Raw genomic sequence first — 7050 nt, 5'->3', positions numbered from 1 at the left:
CTACTCAGACTGCCATGCCATAAATTGGAAATCCTAAGAGTCATCTTTTCTGTCCACACTCAGTTAGTTAAGCTAGAGATAGGGCACCTTAGGCAGAGATTATACCTAATGTCTGAAATCATAATGTGTTCCTTAAATTTGTTTAAGATGGGAGACTAGCTTTCTCTTTCTCAATAGGTCCAACACATCCAAAATTTAACCCAGGTCTTAAACACATGGCTATCAGATGAAGTAGCTAATTTGCTTTTCAGCATCAAGCATGTATACATTTTAAAACATGAGCCTCATATACAGTTCTGTGAGATGGTTCTGGAACCTAGAACATTCAGAAACTGAGACTGACAAAAGACAAACAGGAATCCCTCACTTCATTTTCATCCTATTAATTTCCTTACATTCTGTACATCTTCTGAAATTAAATTAATATATATGAGATGTTACTAGTCTACTGGTCTCCGCCTCTCCCTCCCAATGTTAGTTACTTTTATCCAACATAACCACTTTGTGGTATAAGAATTACTTTCCCCTTAACTTCAAGATGGCAGAATAGAGGAGATCACTTTACTGGCTGTACCAGGGCATGAAAGCATGCAGGCAGCTTCTCAGCAAGGTGGGTGAACAAACAAACAAAAAGGGGGGGGGGGTCTTTACTAGAATTTAAAATTGGATATTCAGGACATATTAGGGACTCATGAGGTGGGATACAATAAAATAAGGAAGGAATCCCCAACATCACAGTCACAGCCATAGCTGGGCTGGAAGCACCAGCCCAGTGTTTATTCTGTGAGCAAATGAGGGGACAGGGGAAATAAAGGAACCCACATCTTTAGGAGGCCTGAAGCAGTCTGGGTACAGTGCATTTAGGGATCAAGGACATTGCCCTACTAAACTGAACAGCACACTACATGATATCCTTCTGTGGGAAAGAAGCCATCACCTCTCCTGATGGTTTGTAGAGGACAAAGGAAGGAACCATTTTGCAGCAGTGGAGGGAAGCAGCTGAGGGAGAGCATTCCTAACAAATTCAAGTTTGGTCTGAAATATAGACCCAGTAAACACACACAGCATGACATAGAATGTGTTTAAGTGACCAGGAGAAAATCAAACATGGAGGGAAGTTTACACGGGGGACAACTGGTCGTGGAAACCCACCCAAATCTACTCCTCCCTCTCCAATCCAGCTGATTTCAGGACCAATTATGAGAGAGGCATCTGGCCTGGAATTTGGAAGGGCAGGGCAAGAGTGATTGAGTTTGGAGACTGAATCCAAGTCCAGGAAACATGAGGGATGCAGGTGACATAGGGAACTAAGAATTGGTTCCTCCACTACATAAGTAGAACCCTGGGTAGAGTCTTCCAGTGTGGACCAGCAATCACTGTGCACTGAGGTGTGCTGATTTAAAATCCTCAGACCAAATGGCATTCAGTGAAGAGCCTGGAGCCCACCTATACCTAAACCCTGCCCCCAGGATTTCTTCCTATGGGATTACCTCTCTCACTTCAGCAATCTGGAGGTTGGAGCATCACTCTCTAGACAACCCCACCTAAAACTGCTGAGAAGAGAAGCTGAGAATCTTTTGAACTCCAATGGAAAGAATTCTGAATTCTGTAACTTTTCATTGAGATTTGTTTCCTCTTTTTTTTTTTTTCTCACTGTTTAATTGTGATCTTAATGGTACATGGACCTTTATACATACTTATATTTGCTTTTTTCCCTCCTTTCTAGCATTTTTTAAACCAGTTATTTTTCATCAATCAGTTTTTTTAAGGACTATGATGTTTTGTTAACAGATTATAGTTTTCTTTTGTATTCTTTTATTTTTATCTTTAATTTTGAAAAATTTTTACTTTATATATATTTTTTCACTTACCTGTTTCCCTTGATTCTCTTTCTCTCTTTTCTTCCACTAATAATCAATCTCCATTGCTCTCTCTTTCAGTCCTCCTTTAATTTTTTACTACTATATTCTCTCCTCCTTGCTCATAGTCATTACATCTGACATCACTTTTGTTCTCTCCCTGTCTACCATTTGAAACTGCAAACTCATTTTCAAACTTAGTATTATTACTCTGGGCTGTAACTGATCACATCATGTGTGTTTATTTTGACAATAAACATTGTAGATGTCATAGCAAGAATTATTTGGTTTAATGCTGTATCTTGTTTGCTTTGGTGGTTGTTATTATTTGTCTCCCCCTAATCAGTAAGGCACTGGAAACCTTCAGGGACACTATAAATCAACAGGGTAGAAATTCTACTGCCTCAGATCCATACTGTTAGATGACTGGACACACAAAAGCATAAAATGGTAAGGGAACGAATTGCCCCAAACAAACTAAGATACTCCAATAATAGCATCCATCAATACCACTGTGGAACAAATGTCAGAGAAGGAGTTTAGAATATACACAGTTAAAATGATCTGCAAAGTAAATGATGGTATAAGGAGTGAAATCAGACAGAAAATACAGAAAGTGAAAGATCACTTCAATAGAGAGATTCTGAAAAAGAAAAAAAACAAGCAGAAATTGATATGAAGGAATCAATAAACCAAATTAAAAATTCAATTGAAGGAATCACCAACAGCCTAGACTACTTGGAAGACAGAGTTTCAGGCAATTAAGACAAAATATATAATCTTGAAAACAAAGTTGACTGTGGAGAAAAGATGTTAAGAGACCATTATCAGAACTTCCAAGAAACATGGGATAACCGGAGAAGATTAAATGTAAGATTTATTGTGATAGATGAAGACTCAGAGATACAAACCAAAGAAATGTACAATCTTTTCAATGAAATAATACCAGAAAATTTCCCAGACATAAAGAATGAAATGGAAAATCAAATACGGAGGCTTACAGGAAACCAAATACACAAAATTACAACAGACAGACACACACAAAGGTACATTATTATGAAAATGCCTAACACACAGAATAAGGATAGAATTTTAGAGGCACCCAGAGAAAAAAGACAGGTAACATGTAGAGGAGAACCAGTCCAGATATCAGCTGATCTCTCAACCCAGACCCTCAAAGCTAGGAAGTCTTGGAATAATATACACCAAGCTCTGAAAGAAAATAGATGCCAGCCAGGAATACTATTCCCAGCAAAATTAAGCTTCAAAATTGACAATGAAATGAAAACCTTCCATGATAAACAAAAGTAAAAAGAATTCACAACTAGAAAGGCTGCACTACAAAACTTAATATTTCATAAAGAAGAATTAAAAAATAAAAGTGAAAACAAGCAAAGGGAGGAACTGCACAAAGAACAGTGAATCAATGAAGAAACCAGAAATAAATCAAAACGACAGGGAAAAAATTCATATCTCAATAATAACATTGAGTGTAAATGGCCTGAACACATAAAAGACATAGAATGGCAGAATGGCTTATGAAACAATATCTAACAATATAATATCTCCAAGAGACTTACCTCATAGGTAAAATCATCCACAGACTGAAGGTAAAAGGATGGGAAAACATATCACTCACATGAATAACATAAACAAACAGGGGTTTCTGTTCTCATATCAGATAAAGTGGATTTCAAACCAATATTATGCAAAAGAGACAAAGAAGGACATTTCATACTGCTTAAGGGAATTTTACATCAATGACACATAACAATCATGAATATTTATGCCCCAAACAATGGAGCATTATGTACATGAAACAAACCCTTCTCAATTTCAATAAGCAAATAGACTATAACACAATAGTACTGGGTGAATTGAACATATGTCTCTCTCCACTGGATAGATTCTCTAAACAAAAACTAAATAAAGAAGTTATAGAAATTAAAAATACAATTAATAATTTAGACTTAACAGACATATAGAATATTTCATCCATCAATGCTGAATTCACTTTTTTATCAGTATCACATGGATCCCTCTCTAAAACAGACCATATCTTAGGCCACAAAGCAACTTTTAGCAAATACAAAAAATAGAGATAATATCTTTCATTATATAAGATCATAAGGCAATGAAATTAGAAATCAAAGATAAAATAAAAAATAGAAGCTATTCTAACACCTGGAGACTAAATATTATGCTAATGTATGACAAATGGATAGCAGAAGAAATCAGGAATGAAATTAAAAAAATACTTAGAGGTAAATGAGAATAGGGAAAGAACATATCAAATTATTTGGGACACTATGAAGGTAGTACTAAGAGGAAAGTTCATTGCATTGAGCTAATGCATTAAAAGAATAGAAAATCAAGATATAAAAAGAACTAACATTACATCTCAAAGTCCTAGAAAAAGAAAAACAAATAAACACCAAAAGCAGTAAAAGATAGGAAATAACTAAAATCATAGCTGAAATCAATGAAATTGAAACAAAAGAAACAATTCAAAAAACTGACAAAGAAAAATTTGGTTCTTTGAAAAAAATCAATAAAATTGATAAGCCGCAGTCAAACTAACAAAGAGAAAGAGAAAACTCAAATTACTAAAATCTGCAAGGAAATATCACAACACTACTGACATACAGAAGAAAATCAGAAACTACTTAGAAAATTCATGCTCCAATAAAATATAAAATTTTGAAGACATTGACAAATTTCTTAAGACATATGACCTACCCAAATTGAATCAGATGGACATAGAAAATTTAAACAGATCGACTTTAGTCAATGAAATTGAAGATCCCATCAAAAGCCTTCCAACAAAGAAAAGCCCAGGACTCAACAGATTCTCAATTGATTTCTACCAGAGCTTCAAAGAAAAAAAAAAAAATAACACTAATCCTCTTCAAATAATTTCATGAAATAGAAAAGAAGGAAACCCTTCCAAACTAATTCTATGAAGCTAGTATCATCCTGACACCAAAACGAGACAAAGACACATCAAAGAAAGAAAATTTCAGACCAATATCCCTGATGAAACTAGATGCAAAAATTCTTCATAAAATACTGGCAAATCACATACAAAAACATATTAAACAGATAGTGCACCACGATCAGGTGGGGTTCATTCCAGGGATGCAAGGTTGCTTCAACATACGGAAGTCAATAAGTGTAATTCATCATATCAATAGACTTAAAGACAAGAATCACATGATTATCTCAATAGATGCAGAAAATGCATTCAACAAAATACAGCACCCCTTCATGTTCAAAACACTAGAAAAACTAGGGATAGTAGGAACATACCTCAGCATTGTAAAAGCCATATATGCTAAACCCAAGATCAACATCATTCTAAATAGAGCATTCCCTCTAGAAATGGGAACAAGACAAGTATGCCCTCTTTTACCACTTTTATTCAACATTGTCCTTGAAACTCTAGCTGGAGCAATTACACAGAAGATAGAAATTAAAGGTGCAAAAATAGGTAAAGAAGAACTCAAACTATCACTATTTGCTGATGACATGATTCTATACTTAGAAGATCCAAAACATTCCACCAAAACACTTCTAGAAATAATGAATGAATTCAGCAAAGTAGCAGGATATAAAATTAACACACATAAATCAATTGTATTCCTACATATCAGAGATGAATCTACTGAAAGAGAAACTAGGAATACAATGCCATTCACAATAGCATCAAAAAAACAAAATATTTGAAAATCCATTTAGCAAAAGAGGTGAAAGACCTCTATAATGAAAACTAAAGAACACTTAAGAAAGAAATTGAAGATCTTAGAAGATAGAAAGATCTCCCATGTTCTTGGATAGGCAGAATTAATATTATCAAAATGGCCATTCTACCGAAAGCAATATACAGATTTAATGCAATGCCTACTATAGTTCCAATGACCTTCTTTATGGAAATAGACAAAACAGTTATGAAATTCATTGGAAAAATAAGAGGACCAGAATAGCCAAAACAATCCTCATTAAGAAAAGTGAAGCAGGAGGCATCACAATAACAGACCTTAAATTATACAAATTATACTACAAAGCTATAGTAACAAAAATGGCAGAGTATTGGCACCAAAACAGAAATGAAGCCAATGGAACAGAAGACACAGAGACAAACCCACATAAGTACAGTTATCTCATACTAGACCAAGGTGCCATAAACTTACATTGGAGAAAAGACAGCCTCTTTAACAAATGTTGCTGGGAAAACTGGAAATCCAAAAGTTATAAAATGAGATTAGACCCTTATCTCTCACTCTGCACAAATCTCAAATCTAAGTGAATCAAGGATCTAGGCATTATACCAGAGACCCTGAACCTACTAGAAAATAAAGTAGATCCAAATCTCCATCATGTCAGCATAGGAACAGAACTCCTCAACAAGATTACTAAAGTGCAGGAAGTAAAATTAAGAATCAATAAATGGGATGGAATCAAACTAAAAAGCTTCTTCATGACAAAGGGAACACTCAAGAATGTGAAAAGAGAACCTACAGAATGGGAGAAAGTATTTGCCGACTACAACTTAGATAGAACGTTAACCTCCAGGATATGTAAAGAACTCAAAAAACTTAACACCAAAAAAAAAAAAAAAAAACACCTTATCAATAACTGGGCAAAGGAACTAAAAAGACACTTGACAGGAGAAATATGCATGGTCAACAAACTTGAAAAAATGTTGAACATCACTCACGATTAGAGAAATGCAAATTAAAACTACACTGAAATTTCATCTCCAGTCAGATTGGGAATTGTCATGAATACAAGTAAATGCCATAATATTATTCTTCTTTATGGCTGAATAATATTCCATTATGTATATACACCACAGTTTCTTTATCCATTCATCTGTTGAATGGCATCTAGGTTGGTTCCACAATCTAGTTATTGTGAATTGAGCTACTATAAACATTGATGTGTTACTGTAGTATGCTAATTTTAAGTCCTTTGGGTATAAACCAAGGAATGGGATAACTGGGTCAAAAGGTGGGTTCATTCCAAGTTTTTTGAGGATTCCCCACACTGCTTTCCAGAGTGGCTGCACCAATTTGCAACTCCATCAGCATTGTAAAAGTGTACCTTTTTCCCACAACCACGCCAACATCTATTATTGTTTGTGTTCCTGATAATAGCCATTCTAATTGGAGTAAGATGAAATCTTATAGTT

This window comes from Sciurus vulgaris (assembly GCF_902686455.1).
Source record: "Sciurus vulgaris genome assembly, chromosome: 10".
NCBI classification, from domain to species: Eukaryota; Metazoa; Chordata; class Mammalia; order Rodentia; family Sciuridae; genus Sciurus; species Sciurus vulgaris.
This window is presented reverse-complemented; position numbering follows the sequence as displayed.